We start from the raw sequence: 24,173 nt of genomic DNA on the forward strand, positions 1-24,173 counted from the left end.
ACTATGAGATAAAATTAAATTCTTTCTTCATTTGTTGGTTTGTTGTAATATTTTATCTGAGCAATAGGAAAAATACAAGAAGAAAGATTGGTGTGGAGAAATGGAACCATTTCTATCTCAGAAGTAAGTAGGTGTCCTTAGGCATTTAAACCTCAGATTAACTGTATTGGAAAGTTGGCCAAGGGCATTCCTCAAATGCTGTAAACAAAAGTTCATCAGTTATTGTTTAGGGAGCTTGGTGAATATTGCAGGAGGTTTGTTGAAAAGAAGAGACTAATAACAATCAAATTGTAAAGCAGGAACCTTGAAAAAAAATCAAAATTCTTTAGAATAACAGCCCTGAAATATAAGCACACATATACACATGTTACTATGAAGTGGAAACAAAATGACATGGAAAAATGTGTATACATTTGAAAAGTTAATTACTAAAACTATGTTGTTTAATATAATATGAAATTATATATCTAAATATTTCCAAGAACACAAGCTGGAAATTAAAAGCAAAATCACATGGAGTTGCCTCAAGGTTAAACTTCAGAACGTGAATGACAAAGATGATTTCAAAGTATTCACAAATGTGAAATGAAAAAATAGAAACAATGATGTAGATGTTATTTAAATACTATCACAAATTATCATAGTCAAAGACAGTGATCTATTTAAAATGTGTCAAAAATGGAAGGGCAGTAGAACTCTTTCCAATTTTCCGAGGAACCACCTGATTGATCTCCAAAGTGGTTGCATTGAACCTGTAACTTGCTTTTGATATGATGGTCATTTTTACTATGTTAATCCTGTTGATCCATGAGCATGTAAGATCTTTCCATCTTCTTTGATTATATCTCTTTCCTTTATCCCTTTCAACGTCATAACATGTAGAAGTCTCACTGTGTTAGAATCTGTTCCATCTTAGATACCCAAATAATATATTTAGGATGTTCTTCTATTATTTTTGAATGGGCATTATAGCATTTTAAAAATAATACTGTATTATTGTTTATGAATAGCTTGAGATTTTATATTTTAAGTTATTTGATATTCTATAATTTGAATAGGATAAAGAGCATCAATCCATTGTCTCAAATGCCTATCTAAATCTTCTTGTATATTCAACATATTAGTAACATTTTTTGCTAAATGATTAACAAAAGTAGCACTCTTAATTTCTTGTATCAAAGCAATACAAGAAGCAGTGGTGCTAGAAATTAATGTAATTAAATCTGTTTTACCAGCGATTACCAAGCCCACTTCCCTCTTGCTTCTGTTTAAAGCCTGACTCACTTCTTATAGTACTTGCAAGCTTTTTTCAGAATGCCAAGGTTCTGTGATACTCAGACAATAAATCAAAAGCTGTTTGATAGGCTTCTGTAACTAACATGCCAGGTTTCAACACACTAATGCTATTACATTAAATACTGTAGGAGAAACAAAAGTAATTTTAACTTGACAATTAAAAGAGCCTTAACACATGTAGTAACACTTGTTTGAAATCCGGATCCTTCCCCAACTTTATCTCTTGCTAACATAACATCATAGAAAACTGCAGGTAACTTCTAAATATGTCTCTGAAAGTGTCCAGAACCAGTCTTCCAAATGAAGACTGTTATTTCCAATATTGGATTGATTTCTAGACCAGTCCATGATTGAGTCTGAATAACTGGTCACATTTAAGAAAAATACAAGATTCATTGTAACTTCTTTATTTGATTCTTTGTTCCATAGGGCCTAATGAATAAGTGTATATGTACCAGAATTTCTGATACATTCAATTTGATTTTGATGGAAATTGCATTGAACCTATAGATTGCTTTTGGTATGATGGTCATTTTTACTATGTTAATCCTGTCGATCCATGAGCATGAATCATTGTCTTTTATAAATTCATCATATTTTCTTTTACATATTTATTCTTTCCTTACTTGCAAACAATAGTTCAGTGCTCAACTGTTGCTGAAAGTATCTTTGCAACATATACCATTTGGTATATATTTAAATAATCAAATACTCTACAAGAAGAAAACTAAGTGCTTTAAAAAGTGTGTTTCTAATTATGCTTATAGTAGGAAGAAGCTCATCAGATTTTTATACTCTCTGAAGATTTGCTTTGGAATTATTTGGAACATGACAGTTTAAAGTGTTGAATTGTGTGATGATTGGAAAAAAGAATTACTACCATCAGATCAAAAATTGTCAGAAATTAAGTATAGATTGAAATTGATCAAGGTGTATTTTCAGCCTCAGTATAAAAAAAATGAGAAAATTAGCAAAGAATACTATAAATCACAATAGTACTATCTAACAAGTTTCATCATTTTTTTTTACTTTATGTGGGGTTTTCATTTATTTTTGAAGCATATTGAGCACATAGATTACTTTTAGATTTAGATATCGTTTGTGTCTCTTGTATTCTGCATACATTGTTTTATATCCATGATACATATACCCATTTTGAGAATGAATGCCCTTATTTTTTATTAAATATGTTTATTTTGCTGATTATGGGATTAAAACACACCAAAAAAAACACAAACCTATATGGCTATTTTATTATCCCAATTTGTACTTCTTTACAGTAGTTTCTTTCCAATTATGAAATAACTGTAGTTACTCTGTGTTCGTGTGCATGAGTTAGACAAAATTCCTGACATAAATAAAAGAAATAAAACCATATCATGGGTTATGGTTTTAGAGGTTTCATTCTATGTTTCATTGCCTTTGTCCTTGAGGTGAGGCAGAATCCTGGCAGTGCAGAGCAGCACAGGTCATGAACGTTAGTTATTTTTTTAAGCTTCTGTTTTGGGGATAACAACTTAATAAAAAGTTATCGAGGATTTAAAGAAGATAACAGAATCCTCCCAGTGATAGCTGTTTGATTCAATAGGTTTAGTTTTTAAAGTTTAATTTTATATTTCCACATACAAATAAATTCTGACAATGGTAAATATTTACCACAGGCTAATTTAAAAGACAGTGAGAGTCCTTTGAAGTCAAATTATGTGTTCTCATCTCCTCCAATATTGGTTCAACTGGAGGAAGTTTACCTTGAAGATACAAGAATGTGTGTGTGTGTGTGTGTGTGTGTATGTGTGTGTGTTGAATGAATATTTGAATTGTTTTGAATACTGTGGAGATACTATGGAAGCTACCCTTACTAGTTGTCTGATCAGTTGTCGTTTTAATTGAAACCCACAATTTTATTACCTTTTCTATATTAGATAGGTCCACCTCTTTGTCTTTTCTCAGTACCCACAATAAGATCTGGAAGATTTTTAGATACTCAAATACAATGTCACCATGCATATTGTTCTTCACAGGTTACATGTTTATAAATAATTTATAGAACACTGGAAATTTCAAGCACATAGAAAGGTATGAAAACCTTATGTTGATATCACTTGACTTCACCAGTTACCAACTCACAGTCAATTCTAGGTCATGTATGCTCATTGACACACTCAGCTCACCATCTTTCCTAGAACAAATTGAGTTCATTTGTAATACCCTTTTCAATAGATCGCTGCTGGCTTTCCCCAGTTGGTATACTCAAGAGATCTACAGAAACAAAATTGTGAGGGAATACCTACTGCCATAATCACAGAAACATGTCCAGAGTGTAAGAGAAAATATAGATTTTTTTTGCAGCTGGTTTTGTTCCTTAGGGTAAATAATTGACACATGAGAAGAAAACTAGGGATATATACTTAGAGTTGAATCTGAAAATGACACACACAGAAAAATGGCCACAGTTTTCTATTTGGGGTTGAAAGGAACTGTGTAGCAGCTTCCCTTGCACTTTCATATAAAGAATATGAAATTTTCCTACCAGCTTAGCACTAACTGATTTTTAGGTATTTATATCAGATAAAGAAAATATTTGCCTAAACACAGGAAAACAACAGTCTAGTTGGCATCAGCCATTATTATAAATAAACGGAAAATGCTTTAAAATAGTGATATTTTCTGCTCACTGGTTGTACGTTTCTTTGGTTTAAATTGTTACAACCTCACTACTACTAGTATTAAAAATAAATTTTATTTGTTGTATCAATAGGTCTGGGGCATAATCAAATCCATCTTACAAATATTAAATTAGAGTCAATATTCTAAATGTTCAATGTTTTGTAGCATTTACTTTTTAAAAGGGATTTAAGGAAAATGGCAGTAGCTACTCTATAATGTTTTGAATAGAATTCTGACATTATTTCTTGATGCATTAACATATTTCCTTAAATCTTTGGTGAACTAACTCTATGTTGTACAGGGAAAGGGTAGCATAATTTTTGCTGTGGCATGGTTCATTGGTTTGGAGTGGCACTATTTACTGTATGCTCATGTGAGAATGATACAAACAAAACCGTGAAAGTGTATTTGGGTTTTATTTGCAAACTGCCTAAGATGCCAACAATCATCCAATAACATCAAAGATATCAACAGCAATTTACAACTTCAGTATGATTCTAAGGTTCCTCTCCAGGTTTCATCCTTTGAAACAGTCACATTTCCAAAAACATTCATTCATATATTCAACAAATAGTCATTGTATATGTGTTTTATACCTGATCTTCTGCAAGGCATTGAGGGTAACTCTATGACATAACTTTAATTCTTCCTGTAAGAAGAACATGGCTACTTGAAAAGGTTTTACATATATCTATATCTATAACTATATTATCTATATCTATCTATATCTATACCTATCTATATCTATATCTATAATTTATATATAGAGAGAAACATATAGATAGATATATAGATATATATTTGCAATCTTTTTGCTGTTATTGCTCTTTATAGATTTCTTTCACTTAAGTAAAGATTTTTTTTTAATTTTACATGTAGAGTGTTTTGCCTTCTTGATTGTCTGTGAAACATACAATTTTCTGGTATCAATTGTGTCCATAAGAGTGTGTTTAATCTCCTAGGATTGGAGTTACAGATAGCTGTGAGTTGCCATGTATGAGATGTAAACTGAACCCAGGACCTCTGTGTGAAGAGCTAGTGCTCTTAACTTCTTAGCCATCTCTCTAGACACCACCTTCAATGATGTACTAGGCAGAAGACTAAACAAGTATTACTGGGAGGTGATTTGGAAATAAGCTTATTCATTAGCAATTAGACATTCTGCATCCACATAGATTGATTTTTGAGATTAAAAACTGTTCCATTGTAACTAAAATATAAAATGATACATAATATTTAATATTTGACATTTTATATCCCCATTGTAAAGTGTTAACTGGGTGGTGTCTCACAGTAAGTCCATGAAATATGTATTAGTGCACTTATCTCTGCTCCCCTTATGAAGTTAGCCTCTTTTAGTTCTTCATGCTTGTGGATATACACTTATCTTATTTCCATAGATTATTTTCAATTATGATCTTACCAATCTTGTTCTAGAGGATCTACTGTCAACATTCTCTTTGTGCCCTCTGTTGTGGTAAACCTCCAACCCAAATAAGACAGGTCAAAGAAAACACAACTCAATAATTATGGATATAAACTGTAGACCTAGGTTGGGCAGATTTACCATTATACTACTCTATTCCCCAGCTATGAGATCCCTTATAACTTGTGGTTTTCTCATTGTCCTTCCACCTCCTGATCCTCCCCCTACCTCTCCTTCATCCCCCCATCTCCTTCCCCCCTCCCCCCTCCCCCTCTCTCTCTCTCTCTCTCTCTCTCTCTCTCTCTCTCTCTCTCTCTCCTCCCCAAGCCTTTTTCTCCACCTTCTCTTCTACTGCCCAATCACTGGCCTTTATTTTACAAATTAAGGTGAACAGAAGTCACCTGTGTACTGATTCACTCCTCCTCTGCAGCCCCTCCCAGGAAACTGGAATTAGCTATCCACAACATTTCCTCCTCTATGTCCAATTAAAAAACTCTTTTCTTTCAGATAGAAATTGAACACAACTATCTTACCATATTGTAATTGTTAAAGCACAAGATAGAACTAATAGCCAGTTCATCATTTTTATTAACTCTGTCATCTCTCCTAACTAAAAGACTTAGTTCTGAACCTGGCTTATATCCTGTCTTTAGAATGAATACCATCTGAAAGCCATCCTCTCAAAGTAAAGAGCCTGGGTTAGCTGTGAAACTATAAGTCTTCAACCCCATCAGGAATCCAGAATGACTGAATTAACTGAAGATATGGGAAGCACAAAGCATAGCTCCTAAAACTTAGCCAATTAATAGAGACCTCTGAACACCTGGACAGTTCCTATAATATAAAACATTGGAGCATCCCATCTTCAGCCTTCTTCCTCAGGATCATCTGACAGACCTATTAATGCAGAATTTTTAAGAGCCCATCACTCTGTCTTAGAAGATCTAATCAGTCGACTATTCTGCAAGTGTGTCCCTTTTCTGGACAGTATTTTGTCTGTAGATGAAAAGAGACAATTCTTGCTAAGTGGCTGTCTCACCACAACTGGAATAACTCCAAAGATGCCCAATTTCTTCATAGGATCCAAGACCTGGAAGCTGTCAGGAGCAGGCAGGTCTCTAATCAATTGAATATTCATACAGGAATGTTTGTAAGGTCAATTCTGTGGACTTCTGACGTTTTTGAAAACCAACTATCTATGTAAAGCAATCTGGACTGTTATTCATTAACTCCTCTCCACTATTTCTAATTAAAATCTAGAAAACACCCTAACAATAAACTCAGAGCCATGTAATTGCTATAGGCCCTTAACTCACAGGCTAACCATCTCAAATCAGTTAAAAAAAAAGTTAAACAAGGACTGGGTCTAAGTCTTGTATTCTTAAGTGTGCTATATAGGTAGAATGCCTATATGAGAGTAACAATATTAATCACACTTTTATATCAATAAGAAACTCATACCAATGAAAACCTTAAATTTGTACAAAAATAAATTCTGCACCAGTGTAAGAGATTATAACTTGAACTTTGTATCAAATGTAAAGATTTCGGCCAATGTAAGATATAATTATGTAATGTTTCACTTAAGAGTAAATTTGCTAACCTATCCCTATTTGTCTATTTCTATGATTTCTATATTACTATATCCCCGTTTCTTTCCTCCTTCCCTTTTACCTACGAAGGAAGGATAGAGAAGAGGACAGGAAAGGTAAAAATCCCCAAGTTTAAGCTTTAAGCTCTCTAGTTCCCTCCCTGTCCAAAGCTACGTCTAAAGTATCCTTTAAATGACAACATATATATATATATATTTATATATATAATTTGTAAAGTAACCAGAACCATCCAACCAAACATAAGGAACTGGGATGAGGATCTTCTTTTGTCTGCTTTCAGCGGAATTGGGGTGAAGAATTCCCATCTGGGGGTCCAAAGGGAAATAAGAAAATTCGCTTAGTCAAAGGAGAGCTAGCAGGCATCATTTGCCTTGCAGTCACTATGTGCTGAGAAACTATTCTTCATAATATATAATCACAGCTTACCCTTATCCAGTTCCTCTCAGATCATCCTCACCTCCCTGCCCAGAAAACTCTATTCCCTTTCTTTCAGTGGAGTCCTACCTGATATATTAACCACACTTCAGTGTAGACCCCATGATGACCAAACCCAAACAAACTCTATGCTGCTTTTTTAGACTTTTTCTTTTGGGGGAATTTTTGCTTGTTGTTTCACTGAGTCTTTTGCCTATATGTTGTAATTTATAATTTTAATATTTTATAATTGTTTCCTCTTTGGGGATTATAATTTTCCCTTCCATTTCATCTTTGCAACCCCTCTCATATATTTCTTTTGCTTTTTTTAAAATTTATGTTCATATTTTAATTGTTATTACATATATATGTTATATATCATTACATATATATATAACATATATATGTATATGGTATGTGTGTTTACATTTCTCAGTCTATAAAATATTACTATGTATGTATTTTTTATGGCTGACCATTTATTTGGATAACAAATTAGAATGCTCTTTCCTAGAGAATATTTCTCTTAATCTCAGCATCCCTTAATTGCCTATAGTTCTCCTTGTATTTTTGAGGCATCATGGACATTTTTCTGTGCACTTTAGCATTTCTATTGCTGTTACCATTTTTCAAGTCAAATTTAAGAAACTATGTTGGTGTGACTTTATGGGTATACTATCCCATGTTTCTAGAGACATAGTCTCACAGCATACTCCCTGTTCCTCTGGTTCTCAGAGTCTTTTAGTCTATTCTTCTAGATTAATCCTTGATCCTTGTGTGTAGGAATGTATTATAGATGTACTCATGAAACTCTGCTCCACAATTTTGAATTTTGGTTGGTTTGGGTTTTCTGTAGTCATCTCCATCAGTTGCAAAGACATATTTCCTTAATGAAATATGAGAATTATACTTATCTGTGGGTATAAGAACAACTGTTTGGAGCATAGTTAGAAGTTATGAAGGTTGAATAAAGTTTGTTTTCCTGCTAGATCTATGGCGCAATTAGCCTTTATTAGTTGACTAGTTCTATAATCCCAGGCTTGGTGCCCTTGTTTTTTGCATGGATCTCAATTCTAATTAGAGAATAGTTGGTTACCACCAATATATGCATGCCACTATTTTATCTTAGTGTTACTGTGACATATTAGTCAATGCTATTGTTTTCATACATGATAGCTGTGCAGGATGACTTGGTGCTTCCCTCCTTTAAAAGCTTGCAGGGTGCCTCAGCCCTCGGGGGTTCGATGAGACCTTAGGGAACGGAGCAAAAGAAGGAAGGGACAAGAGACACAAGAAAGGAGAGCAAGTCTGGGGTTCTGATCAAGCACTGAAACTTTGATTTCTGGGGCAGGTTATAAAGACACAGCAAACCTGGAAGTTTGGGCGAGGGTTATTGTTTAGGGCTATTCCACTATTGAATGCTTATTGCCCTAGACCATCCCATTGTCATAACCAGCTCCTAGGAAATGCCAGATGTTCTTTAAGTTCCTGAGACCTGGGACTAGGTTTCCCAGAATAGCAGGTAATTTCCTGGGTTAAGCTCCTGGCATCTGCTCCCTTTCAACTATTTTAAATGAGGCTGGCAGGAGAATGTGGACATTAAGAAGTCTCATCAATAGATGAGTGGGCATTACCAGAGGGGGAAAGTATTGACCTGATCCTCCAAGTATCATTTGTAATGGTGTCTTTTGGGGAGGAGAGGGTTATTTGTCTTGTTTTTTGGGGGACTTAGAAGCAGACAATTTGGATCCTCCCCCTGCAGTACCTCGTCATGCACCTCTTGCAGGTACCCACGTTGTGTTCATGCCATGCCGAATCAATGTGCATAGATCTGAGTTCTATGCAGCTCCTAAAGGAGATGTCATCGAAAAGCTCAGCCAAGCCTCTATCAGCCAAATCAAGTCTATGATAATGTACTTGTAGAGGTTTAGATGCCATGGAGTCAATTTGTTGTTTTACAAAGAGCATGAGTCTTTTAAAGTCCCTAGGGTGGAAACCCAAAAGGAGAAGAGTGCCAGGAGCCAGCCCCAGCTTGGGGGGAGGAGAAGGTGATCTTTCTTCTCCTCAAGTGGGTTCTTCATGAGGCAGCTGAGGGGGATGGGAATTGGAAATTGGAAGAGCATCGGCGAGGGTAAGACTTGGTCTTAGGAGATTCAGGGTATGACTTTGGTCTTACGAGATATTTAAGGTTGTTGTTTAATAAAATCTTACTAGTCTATGTTACTAACGTTTACTTACTAGGCTACTGTAGCTGACCTGAAATCTCTTTGATCCTCTGAGGCCAGAAACTGCAGTTTCTGGCCACTAGCACCTCTGCCCAGGGACAGCAGGGAATTAGGCAAATAACCTTAGTACTCTCTCTGCAGGCCCTGCTAGGCTCTAAATTAGGTCTGTTGGTTTGAGGTCACAGGAAGAAAAGACACTTAAAGAAGTTATTATAGTTTATTGCTAAGTGTAATAAGTTTCCTATGAAAGCTATCTAAGGGGAGAAGTGGGAAGGTTCTATGTGGGGAAAAGGAAAAAATTCTAACAAAGGAAAAATTCTAAGTAGAGAGATTCTAAGCAGGGAAGAAAGAAAAAGGGAGAGAGAGGAGGGAGAAGAGAGAGAGAGAGAGAGAGAGAGAGAGAGAGAGAGAGAGAGGGAGAGAGAAAGTGAGAGAGAGAAAAGTGAAGTGAAGTGAAGTGACCACTAACGAACGTCCCTTTGTCTTATACATCATTCAGAGTACCTGATCACATGTTACAAAGTTCATCACAAGTTCACACCAAAATTCAAATCATAAATTGAAATAGAAGTTCACAACAGAGAATGTTTACACGCATATCCATTAGGAGTAATTATCTGACTAAACATCCATCACCTATCTAGTTCCACAGGATCACTGAAGGTTTAAAACTATAACTAAGAAATTAGTGAAGTTTTGTATAGATAAACCCAGGCAATATTTTCTCTTCTGTCCTAGCACCTATAATAAATCGTGAGTTCCCTTTTAGTGACTTTTGGTTAATTGTTTTACAACCACCTTGGAATGTCCTCTAAGCAGGAGAGAGTCTGGTTACTATCTAAGGGCTGTTAACTGATGACACTTGGGAGACTGGCAGAGTTCTCATTGCAGTTTTGACTATCAGAAAGGGACTTAATAGCAGTCCCACTATAAAAGTGCTTAGTAATCATTGATATAATTTTAGGAATTCTTATAGAATCATCATTAAGACTTAAGAAGTCGTCTATTTGTCTATATAGCAACACTACAAGACAGTACATCTTCGTGGGTCTGCAGAGATCTGTTCCAAAGGGGAGTGCTATTGCTTAGTGATTGTTACATATGTTTAATAAATAATAATAATAGGAAAATCATATTAATAGCAGGATCTTTCCTAAAATGTGTGCAGCCATAGCCTTGCTGAATGGGGCACACTTGTCGCAGATTATATAATAATCTGAGGCAAGCATTTCAGGATGATCAACTGCTAATTATTAGCTTGTCCTATTATGGCTCCTGACAGAAGGGGACTGACTACTAGACCCAGGATGGAGGGGAGAAGGGTGTTAAGCCAAGGAGAGGCAGAGAACCAGTTTTTCTTGTTCAAGCTGTTTCACCATTCTAATCTCTCTCTGATCTGGCCATACTGTCTCTAACTACCCTGGTGTGGTCAGTATAGAAACAGCATTCCTCCTTGAGGGTGGCACAGAGCCCCCTTTGTTAAAGGAAAAGCAGATGAAGGGATTTTTCCAGATTAGTGATGTCAATCTCTAGCTGTTCGGTGTCGGTGTCATTGTCAATAGCCTGTTGAAGTTCTGAGTAGTACAAGTCTGGAGGTCAGCATCAGGATTAGAACCTCCAACAGCATACACCATGCATGGCACATTTTTATTTGGAAAGGAAAAAAGAAGGGAATTCTCAGGGAGATCTCTTTTCCCTGGATCTCAGTTGTTATCCATTTTATCTACAATAGGGTCTGGCTTTGTGGAGGTATCTGTTTGTTTCACCAATCTTTCTGGCAGCCATCTAGCTGCACCTTCTTTGGTATTGAACAGACATATTGATCCTTGGCCCCATATAAGAACTGAGTCTAGGCCGTTCCTGTTAAAGGTAAGAAGGTCCTTCCACATAACTGTGGCAGAGTTTTTACTGGTCTCAGGGTGCCAGAGGGGATCGGCAGCAGATTTGCCATGAGCGTCCAGATTTAGAAAAATTGAGAACAATAAGGCATGATGGAGAACATTTCTAGGGGACCTCTTCTGGGGGTATATTTCCCACTCTTTTGTTTTTTAAAAGCCAATTTTTTAGAGTTCCTTCAAAACCAGGGCAAAAGCATCAGCAGCTGCTCCTCCCACATTCAGAGAGTTATGAAGATATTATTTTAAAGTTCCACAATACCTGTTTCACAATACCTTGTCCTTGAGGATTATAAGAAATCTTAGTAATATGGGTAATATTAAATTGTCAACAAAATATCTCCACTTGCCATAATTGATTAGGTATAAGTCCTCAAGGACTAACACCATTATGAAAAATTTGAGGATACAAGTTTTTGCAATTTGACTTGAACACTCTCTAGAAATATCAAGTTATTGTCTCAAAGTATTACTATTTTGATGATATAAAGAATAAGATTTTATGGCCAGTTGATTCTGTCAGGCTTATAATCTGCCTGGTATACAAATCTGCTGTGGCATTGCCCTGGGTTCCAGGCAATCAGTATGAGTTCTTAAATGTCTTATAAAGTTAAGGAAAATTACGTGTTTCTTAAATTAAGCTGTATTTGTAAAATTTGAGAATTAGAAATATCTAAAAAAATGAACAATTTTAAGCAATTATAAACCACAGGCTATATACTGGCAATCAGTATACAAATTGAAAGCTTGATTATTTAGTATTTCAAACAGTGGCTATAGCATGTCATTCAATTATTTGTGCTGAAGCAGGGGGAAACTTAAGAAAATGAACATGTGATCCAATTATATATACTGTCTTCCCATTAGATGAGCTGTCTGTAAATATTTTCTGCCTTTGAATATTTTCTGGAGTAACAGTCACTCCCCAAAAATTTAAAGCTCGGTGTATGAGCACAAAGGCTTGCATTAAAACTCCTTCAGAAAGATCAACTAATAAAATATCATACAACGAATAATATGCACTGAAAGATTCAAACTCTTAACTTCCTGTAAGGCTATTAGACATTCCTTGAGGCAAAACTTTCTAGTGATATCGCTTCATGGGCTCTCAAAAATTACAAGCATACTCAATGAATGCAAACCTCTCATCTTCATCAGGATGTAAAGGAACAGTATAAAAACACTCTTCTAAATCTATAATAATTCTATATGCATTTCCTAGAGTGGCAGCTGGTATAGGCAAGTTAAGCTGTAATACCCTACAAATTTTATAGATCTTAATTTTGAACTTTGTTTTGGATTAATTGAATAACCAGTCCCTTGTAGTATAAGAGTAAAAATTAAAAACAACTTGGCAAAGACCACTGGACGGCTTGCTGAGCTTGCTGAGAATAGCCATAATAAAAATATCAAGCCCCTCTAGGGATGAGGTGACCAAAAATGTAGAAACATCCAAAGACATATCTTGACCCGTCTAAACATGCCCAAGTGAGTAATGGGCCACTTGGTGTTTATTCTAGAAGGTCTGGGGCTTCATGGTCAAAAATAGTGAGCCATCCAGCCTGTCAAAATGATTGCTTACGCAAAGGGCTGATGTTTGAAATATCCAATTATATGTAACCGTGCCAGAATTCCCCGCTTCTCCCTTCCCCCTTGTGCCTCCCCCTATAAGAGTTCTAAACTTCCTAGGGTCTTCATCGAAATTCTCTCCCCTCCGTGGGATGAGTTTCGATCCGAGGGTCCTTGTTAGTAAACTGCCTTTTGCCATTTGCATCGAGTCAGTCTCTCGTGTCTCCTTGGGTGCACGCTGATCAGGACTTGAGTTGAGGGTCCTCTCCGTGGGTCCCTACATTAGCAGGCACAGCTATTTCGTGGAGGGAAGCAGGCATGATTTTAATTTTTCCAGCATAATCATTATATAGCTCCTGGCCCATAAGCTGTCTCTTATGAATGTCTTTTGGTCTGAGGCTGACCTTTTCTCCTCAAGGAAGAAGCAAGGCAATAAAACAAATTTCAGAAAACACCTTTCTAGGGGCTGGTCAGAGAGATCACGACAAAAGGAATGCCACACCAGCTTCTGCTGAGCCCACTCTGAGTTTTGTCTTAACTCAAATATGAAAGTTCTTAATTTAGGCCTATTTCCTTAGGCCTGGTCCAACAATTATCCTTCTTGCACTGAGGACAGATTCCAAGGGAGTGATTCTTCTGTCTGTCTATGCCTCTATTTTTCGAAAAAAATAATAATCTTTCCTAAAATGATCTATGTCCCCATACCTAGAACATTCCTTATCACGTCAGCACTGTGAAAACATGGCTTGGACTGTAGTTAGCATTCTCATAAGCCAATTGTGTAAAAGAGACTCCTGCCTGAGGGTCTCTAAAAATTCTATCTACCCTTTTAGCAGCCTATCTACAAATTCCTGAAGTAGTTCATCAGGGCCTTATTTGATCCCAGATAAAGCTTACACTGAGCTCTCCTTTTCAATCTTGGGGGGCTAAGCTGTTTTTGACTCTTTTATTACTCTTGCAATTTTCTCAACCTGCTCTATCCTCTTCTCAAACATAAACATGAGTGAGTCAAAATTTCTAGAGCTCATGATTGAACTGTCAACTGCAGCCACTGTTTAACTATATTTTTAAGTTTCTTTTTGTAGTACTAGAGAGTAACCATAATTTTAAGAAATAAAACCAATTTTTAACAATGCAAACAATCCATTTTCTCTAAAAATCAACACTAAATGCATTACTTTCATATTACAACGTTTGTCAGTTCTTATACATGAATGCATGATAGTGCAGCTTTTAATATCTCTTAAAGAGACATTGTTTTAGATCCTATCTCTATACATCTGGCTTCTGAATGACTCCAATCCTGAGTTACCAGTTTTAAGTCAACGTTCTGTTACCAAAGTTGCAAATTTTTAATCATACCCGAAAACTTATAGGGAAATAATCTATAACCAAGACATACAGAATATTCTTATACTTTTAAAACCACTTATAAACAAAAATAAAGTGAATGCACATCTTATATATTTTATCCAAACAAAATGTTCTTGCTTTTTCTAGCTGTAATTCAAGAGAAGTACTTTCTCACCTGCTGAACCCAATAGTCATAGTCACAGATTTTTCTAGGAGAAACGAACCATCATCTCCTTACCATAGAAGCCAAAAAACCTGCTGGCTCCTTTAAGAGCGGCTTTTACATCAATGAGACCATGGCAGGGCTTCTCCAGCTATATTAGACTCCTAACACAAGTGTATGGCTCCAATGGCCAATTGAAACTGCTTTTTATTTTCTCTCTCTCTCTCTCTCTCTCTCTCTCTCTCTCTCTCTCTCTCTCTCCCTCTCTCTCTCTCTCTCTCTCTCTCTCTTGAAACTAGTTAAAAACTGAATCAAGGGCTGAACAAACAACAGATAAAGTTTTAACCATTTTTCTTTTAAACATGAAATATGGAACAACATTCAAACAACAAAACAAAAACAGACAATTGACACACCTTGGACAGATTGGAGCTCCAAAGACAGACAATAGACAGAGAAAGCAGAACTGAGGAGCTCTCCTTTATGAGCCAGAAAAAATACAGGACATCTCCTGATTTTTTTCCTGCTCCCAGGAGGGCTCTAAAATAGCCTTTTCTCTTTCTTTTGTTAGCCTGGCCGGAGAAGAGACAACTGCTTTAGCCTTTTCCCTCATCTTCAAGGTTTAATCTTTTTATTTTCTCCTTAGGAGGTGTAGCATTTTTGTTTGTTTGTTTGTTTGTTTGTTTTCATCAAATAGTCTTCTCTTGGGGAAACATCACCAATGAAATTTTTTTTTGAAATCCTTTTTTCTTAACCCTTACTCCTCATGCCTTGAGGGACTCCTTGAGACCCTTTAAGAGCAAATCATGCTTGCTTACTGCTTGTCCCAATGATTGTGTTGCTTTTTCTTACCTTCACCAGATCAATCTCACAGGTGGGTGACTCTGTGGCGATCACTATGCGAATCTTCTCTCTTCTCTCCAGAGAAGCATCAATTCTATGTGTGCTGGACATCCCTGTGGAAGCAACATTGAATTGGTCCCAGACCCAAAGGGCGCATGGTGATGTCGGCCCTCGGGGATTCCATGAGAGCTTAGGGAAGGGGGCGAAAAGAATGAAGGGACAAGAGACACAAGAAATGAGAGCAAGTCTGGGGTTCTGATCAAGCTCTGAAACTTTAATTTCTGGGGCAGGTTATAAAGACACAGCAAACCTGGAAGTTTGGGAGAGGGTTATTGCTTAGGGCTATTCCACTATTGAATGCTTATTGCCCTAGACCATCCCATTGTTATAACTAGCTCCTAGGATATGCCAGATGTTCTTTAAGTTCCTGAGACCTGAGGCTAGGTTTCCCAGAATAGCAGGTAATTTTCTGGGTTTGGCTTCCAGCAGCAGGGTACCTTCTAGTCTCAAGAAATCTATTCCTCAGGAAGGAGGCATTTAGGTTAGTTCCAGTTCCAGAACCTCTGGGAAAGGTGTGTAAAGTGTCTGATAACTTCAGCAATAGACATTTACCTCCCACCTCTACTTCTGAAGGCAAACAAAGGAAATAGCAACAAGCTACATATTTCATGAGTCTCTTGCACAACCCTGACCATTGTTGGTTTTATATTAATATTTCAGCTACTATAGTAGGATTTTTATAGTTACCAATAAACATACATAAATTAATTAACAGTTTTTGTTTCTCTGTGATTTTTTGAGGACTTCATATATGAACACTGAAATTTTATCATCTAAAGCTCACTCGCTCCCCTTGAAACTCCTCTATCCTTTCCATTCTTTCTTGTATATACAGGAACAACACTAAATGGACTCTGTCAGAGTTATTTCTATGTAACAACAGTATGGGCCACTGTGAATCTTTAAATAAGATATGCCTAATTTTACTTGTGCTGTAAGAAGATTTAACTATCAGTAAGACAAAAAATGTGGTAAAAATCCTATATGTACATTATAAAGATTTTTAAATAATCTTAGATGATGAATTAGATGAAAATTATGAGGATTGATAATATTTATTTGTGGCTTGGCCTTTGTTCTTAGGTCTTTTCCAATTGGAAGAAAATGTAATTTTCTAATCTTAGTAATAGGGCATCCTGTCTTAGCACCCTATATACTAGCTCATGTGTTTGTTGTGCAAATTTAATAGGGAGTGAGATAGAGAAGCAGAAGTTATAGTGATGTCAAATGAAAAGTGTCCCTATTTGTGTTAATATCTATTTACGGCATTCCATGCAACCATCATGAACAGATAGTGAACAAAATCTGATTAATTAAAGAATAACTTTCTTAGGCTTTCCATTGCTGTGAAGAGACACCATGACCAAAGTAACCCTTATAAAAGACAAAACAAATCTTATAAAAGATAAGATTTATTTGGAGCTGGTTTGCAGGTTCAGAGGTTCAATCCACTATCATTGTGGCTGGAAGCATGGTAGTTTCCAGGCAGGCATGTTACTAGGGTAGCTAGGGTTCTATATCTTGTTCTGAAGTCAATCAGAAGATTGTATTCCAAACAGCTAGGAGAAGGATCTCAAAATTCCCAAAGTGACACTAGAGTCTGCTCAAGAACGAAGATGCTAATTAACATTTCTTGTCAACTCAGAAAAGGCCCAGAAGAAAGAGACTAATCTACATTCCCTTGATGACAGGGAAGAAGACCAACCTGCAGATAAAGTCAGAGAGTTCCAGAGCACATGGACACATCCCACAGGATGGAGTATTGGCTATCTGCAGACAAGGGAAGTCCCTGCCACCTCATTCCCTAAAGACCAATCAGTTTATAAGGCACACTCTTCTGCCAATCATATTGTGTCTAGATACTGCTTCTCTATGCTGCTCTTGGAGACTGTATAAATGTCTGCTGAATGAGCTGTGCAGGGTCACCTCTTCTTTTGGATGTAGGAAGACCCCAGCATGCTGGATCAGTAAAAATTCCTCTTGATTATGGAAGGATCTCTGGTTCTGCGTTGTTCACTCAGTGGGTCCCCAGTACAATAAGGCTGTGCTCTATAGTCTTACAACATACTTCCTACAACAAAGCCATATTGTAAGACCCCAACCCTCTGTCAGTTGTACTTCGAGATGCCCCCAGTGAAACACTGAGATACAGATCAATGCAAAAGCAAGAGGTTTATTTTCTGGCACATTGGCACATCAGTCCTAGGTGAGTGATGAGAAGGCAACCCCAAATGGTGTTACAAGCAGTTTTTATACTTTTTAAGAACATAGGTTACATCAGCAACATTACAGTTCAAACTTATTGGCTAAGCATATTGACTTTAAATCTACTGGCAAGCAAGCATGTATGCACTTGAACTCTACCTGGGACTTTCCAGAGGGTCAGTACATTCTGAGAACATTTTACACAAGAAAGATCCTGTGGGTGGAGAATGGAAATTGGCCTACTCTTGACCCCAGGCAGAAGGGGGAAGCCATAAGGAGGGTGTGGGACTGGAAAAACCCTGAGGAGCCCTCAATATCTAGTCCAATAATGTTATACCTCCTAACAATGCCATCCCAAGTACCAGCCTTGGCTTTGAGAGAAGTTCTACAGAAAGGGTGTCTGGGACTGGAAAAACAATGGACTTAAAATCAAATTGTGGGTTACATCCTGATAGCCTATATTTTGCTAGATCTCCCTCTCCCTCCCTCTCCTTTCTCCCCCTCCCTCTTTGGAAATCTCTATAAAGCTCTCTGCTTAAGAAAAATTTTTTTGTAATTAAAAAAAAAAACTCTTTACAGCTAGCTCTTCTCTGGCAAACCAAAAGCTCAGTCTTTTATTTACATTTCAATTGAGTCATTACCTCAGGTTCCAGTTTGATTATCCTATGACTCATCATCCTATGACCCCACCTCCTTGATTTTTAGAAAGAGAAAGCAAGCTCAAGAACAGATAAGATAGCTTGATGGGACCCCACTCCAGGGTCTGGACCTAAACTCCCTTTGTCCCAGCTAACCTTGAACTCAGGAATCTGCCTGCCTTTGTAATCATAAACAACAGCAGCAACTGCAATGGCAAACATAGCTGGGTGGGATCTTGACCTGTGATCATAACTCCCTAAATCTGCAAGTGAAGCTGTTTTTTTTTTCTTTAGATCTGTGAAGCTCCTTGTAGAAGTCATACTGTATCCTTATATTTTGTGTAGTTGAGAAATTATATATTTTCAGACTTGTGTTTTCAGCGTTCTTTTTCATGGCCTTGAGGGCTTTCCTCAAAGTCTCAGTGTTTACCAGTTTGCTGAGACATTAGCCATACCCTCACTTGTGCTGTCTCTGATTATCATAGAGTCATTAACTTTGTCAGAGAGGACAATCTTCAAAGGAGGAATATGAAAATATGTACATTATTATACAAACAAGCCTTACACCCACTAAAACAATTAACACTTGTGGAGGCTTATGCCCTGCTGGCTCTGTCCCAGGGGCAGGAACACCTATATTGTCAACCAGGACTCATCAGTGCAGTGCCACTCCCTGGGTCAAGCACATTCTAACCACCATATGTGTCTGTGTGTGTGTGTGTGTGTGTGTGTGTGTGTGTTAGTCATTTCTCTCTCTAAATGTACCAATGAAATAAAAATAAAAGTTCTGTGGTATCTAGGACTTGAAAAAAACCAAGCTAGAACTAATCTGGACACCAGTTCACTGAGAAAAGACTCATAGTGAAGAGGAAAATTATACTAGACTCTTCCTCTCTTAGAAAAGAAAGGTCATAGAATGCTTAGGCACCCTTCACCTCCAGAAGACAGATGCAAATTAAGGTTCTTCAGACTACAGGGGTGGAGGCTGATCTGCAGCTGTGGAGGGAGCCCAGAGCACATGAACAATGGACCTTTAGCCACCCACAGATAAGGGAAGTCCTTGCCACTTCATTCCCTAAAGACTAATCATTTTAAAAGTCACTACTGTTCTGCCAAGCTCATTGTGCCTAATGGCCGGTACCCCTAGAGACTGTGTAAATGTCCTTGAACAAGCTTCACTCTCCTTTTGGGATGCAGGATGACCCCAGCATGCTAGAATATTAAAAATCCTTCTTGCATTTTGCAGTGACCTCTCATCTCCGCATGGTTCACTCAGGGGGTCTCCAGTAAATTAAGGCTCTGCTTGTTAGAGTTTTACAATATTATCAGAAGGTGCTCTTCAATCTTCAACGAGAAATAACTCTAACATATTGGTAAAGCTTATAAATCCCAACAATGGAGAGCATGGCAAAAGAGACCAGGGGTGCAATAATGGCACTTATATATTGCAAGCAACCAAAAGCCATAAAATTGCATTCAAAACTCAGTCAATATGAGGAAATCATGACCTGTGTAAGCCTAGGCAAATATCCATGTCTAGAGAAGTTTTAGACCCCGGAGAATAACTTAAATAACTGTGATTTTCCTAAAGCAATGTTACTATAGAGATATCCTTTGAGAACCAGATTGATCAAGGCTTTTTCTGAGGCCCTGATGTAAAGAGGAGAAACATAGTTCTTTCTTAAATTAGAACATGTAGGAGTGTGTGAGGGAAATGACTTCAAATCCTGAGAACTCAACTATTCCCACCATACAGGACTATGGTTATCAATCCCAAGGCCATTATGTGTTCTTCTCTGAAGTCCTTGAGATGTCCTGTGTTCCTTTGTGAAATTTTTTTTGATTAGCTTCTTGCTGACATAATTCTATTGTTTGATAGTTTCTGCTGACTTTGTATCAATTATTTCCTGGAGTTTTATGAGATGCTATACTTCTCAATAAGCTTTCTTGACACAAGAAAGACAAAACTTGTGAAGGACCTCTCAAACTTAATTTTCATCTTTTTGTTGTTGTTGTTTTTGAGACAGCTTTCTCTGAGTAGAGCTGCCAGTCCTAGACTTGCTCTGTAGGCCAGAGTGGCCTCAAACTCACAGAGATTCACATTCTTCCACTACCTCCCTAGTGGTGACATTAAAGGTGTGTATCACTAATACCTAGTGTGCTTTTGTATTTTGTCTTTTATGTTTTTTCAATCTTTCTTATTTCCTGGCCTGTTTCCAATTAGAAACTTGTCACCATTTTGTCTAGGTCAATCCACAACTATTCAAAATATAGATGATAAACATCCATGCTTAATTGGTGTATTTACAATACAACTCCTACAACTAAGGTTCAGAGAACATTGTGGAATAAGAACAGATTGTAAAATCCATCGATCAAGGCTGATACTGCAAGTTACTACGTACATATGCCAGAGAAAGTCTTGACTATTACATCTCAAAGCTATGTTTGTCTAAACAAGAGCAGCAAAATCATTATACCGGTAGGACATGCCAATGTAGAGAGGGGAAGTTTCATGATGCCCTACCACTAGATAAAGATGTATAGGGAATCACTTGTTGCTGAGAGAGAGAGAAATAGTTTTCCCTAGAGAAAAGAGCCTTGGTATGTGATTCAATCCCAAATAGTCAACCCTAAACCATATGCAAATACCAAACAATGGGCTAAGTAGGCCCTGTATGTATATAAATGTATGTGTGTTTGTTTGTGTGTGTGTGTGTGTGTGTGTGTGTAACAGCAAAAAATTATAGAAGATATTATGAATTTGAGAAGTAGGGGAACAATGAAAAAGTTGGATTCTTAGAGGTATAGAAATGATGTAAATAAACTATATCTGTGAAATATTCAAAGATAAAGTTTTAAAAGAGGAAATCTTGAAAGTCAATGTTTACTAATATGTTTAAATCTCTACTAATCAGTTAAATGCAACTTTTACATGATGTATTTTTTCCATTTAGATTAGAAAAAGGTTGCAAGTAGTGATAACACCTCAGAAAATGGTGCAAGAAGCCATGGTGCACTTTCTATTGTGTATTTAAGTTAAAATAGTCATTTTAGAAGTTGATGTGATATGGTATAGTAAAAATGACTAACAGCAAGCAATTTCCATGTCTTAAGGATTCACCACCTAGAAGTAGAAAGGATAGCCTATGACAGATATTGCATATTATATAATATAAATTTTCAAATGACCATTTTAAGTATGTAAAAATTAATTTAGATATTTAATATATGTTCAAACAAAAATATAACAATTTCACAAAAAGCTCTTGTGTTTTTCTTAAAGTAGGAACTGTAAGCTAAATATTTATTATAGAAACTCATTGAATTTTTTAACAATACTATGTTTATCATTAGTGCATTAATTTTCTATGTCTTAAGGGCAAATATTTATTATTTTGCAATTTTGACATTTAGATTTTCATAGATCCAGGACTGGCTTAGTTAGTACTTCTCTGGGATTCCTTGGGGTGAAATCAATGTGAAATCAATATGAGATGGTCTGTATCATCTATCTTGAGTTAAAGATGGGGAAAATTTGCTTCTAAGTTCAGCCAAGTTAATAAAAGAACTGATTCATTATAATACAGTATTGTGTGCTTTGACATTTTATGAAATATTCGTTGGAGGCCCTTTTACTAGAATTTGTTTACAGTTCCTAGAAGTTTTCCTCAGTATTTTTTGCATAGGCTTGATGGTTTATCTCAATTTTCAGATTGATAAAATGTGGAGTCACCTGGGAGATAGACTTTTGAGCATAATTGTGTAGGATTACTTATTAGATTATTTGAGATGGGAAGACCCACATATGGTGAATGGCAGCATTCACCGATTTTGAATACTGGACTGTATATAAATACCTTAAAAAGTTGAAAATAAACTAATACAAACATTAGTCATGGTATTCTTCTCATATGGGATGCAACATGACCAGCGACCTCAAAATCCTGCTATTGTGGCTTCCTCAGAAAACTTCCAAGTTTGAATCAAAGTAAATTCTCCCTCACTTAAGTAGATTTTGTTGAAGTATTTTTCTTTTATGAGTAATGTGAGAAGTAACGAAGATAATTGCTTACTTATTTTAACAAATTAGCAATTCTACAGCAAATGGTACATACTATAGTAGAATCTTTATATTTGCTATGTTCTATTTAAATGAAAATATAATTATTCTCCACATTTGGGCTTGTAAATACCTGTAAGTATGAGTATGAATCATCATTTCATTTTGTGTAACATGAACAGAAATAGTAAACATTAAATGCAACTGAGTGCAAATTTCAAAGTAAATTATGCTATTATTATTGTCTAAGAAATAATTCAAAATTAAAGGACTTAATACCAAAATGAAATTTTTCTTCTTTAATTTTGTATGTTAGTTTCATGTCAAGAAAGATGTTCATGTGCTTCTGCTTTAGTTTTATTTTTTGTCTATAGCATCTAGTTAAAAATGAGAAAACTTCATCTGGTAAATGTTCTACTGTATGCAAAATAAGAGTAAATGAGTTAGCAGGTACTTGAAATTTTTATAGAGGAATATTCTTTAGTATGATGTACATCAATTTGGCTCACATTTAATAGAAAGTGGAATTATCATAATGACATAGAATAGCAGTAGGACAGGACACTGTATTGTTTATACCAGTGAGTACTAGAAGTTATGTGATATAAGACAAAATACATACTTAGACATATTAACTAATATATACTGTCTTTAATGAGGCATATTTAACTAAATTAAATCTGAATGATATCAATATAGTTGTATGCACAAAATATTCTGACATACAAAATCCATTGCTTGATTCAAGCAACTGTTGTTATATAAAGATTGTATTATATTAAGAAATAGTCTTAAATTTTACTGTTAGTGAGTAAAGCTTTATTGTATATCTTATGGTACTTTACTGTGCACTAACGTTTCTTTGGTAATAAATATTTATATGTAAATTTCGTAATAAGATCTCAAAAAGTTTATTTGAATGTCTCTGATACCACATACATTCATTAATTTTCACAAAAAGGAAAGACATAAAAACTAATGTGACTACATATTGGGGTGGTATTTGAGTAATTAGCATGCAGTTCATTATATTAGAGAATATATATACACATATACATATGGGGGAACTTAATAGATATTCTATTAAGATTCTATATGCACATGTACATATACATATGGGGGAACTTAATAGAGATTCTATTGTTACTGAATTCAATCAAGTCGGTATTTCTATCTTCTTCATGTTGTCAGAAACATGAGGGTAGTTTGCCAAGTACAAAAAGGTCAGGGTAAATCATAAAAAAAAAAGTGTCTGCTTTAAAATCCCAGATGACCTTGTGGTATTAAAAGAGGCATTTGAAAGACACTTGCACTAAGGATTTGTACTTCCCAGCAGAAGTTTATTTACTATTTAAAATCTTTGATGAAGACAATAAATTACAGACTCATATTTCACACTTCATGATTATTAAATTTTAATATGTATCAAAGCCTTATAAATGTTATTAAAATATATATTTTGACTAACTGTATATTAGAAAGGGGACTGAAATTCTTCAATTATTGAGACAGAGTTCTTATATCATAGACCAGGTTGGGAACCTATCAAAACATTGGAAATACAGGCATGTACCAAATTTCAAAATTTGTCTCAATATTGAAATTTCAATAAGCCTCTATATAAGTCATATCACTGTTGGCATAAAAATAACCTTTAAGAAATAAGATAATGTATACAACCCTTTGTTGGCCAGGAGTTCCCTTGCTATACAGGAGGATGGATTAAAGAAAATATAGAATAAA

Source organism: Grammomys surdaster, unplaced genomic scaffold, assembly GCF_004785775.1.
Source record: "Grammomys surdaster isolate TR1022 unplaced genomic scaffold, NIH_TR_1.0 125982, whole genome shotgun sequence".
In the NCBI taxonomy this organism is placed as follows: domain Eukaryota; kingdom Metazoa; phylum Chordata; class Mammalia; order Rodentia; family Muridae; genus Grammomys; species Grammomys surdaster.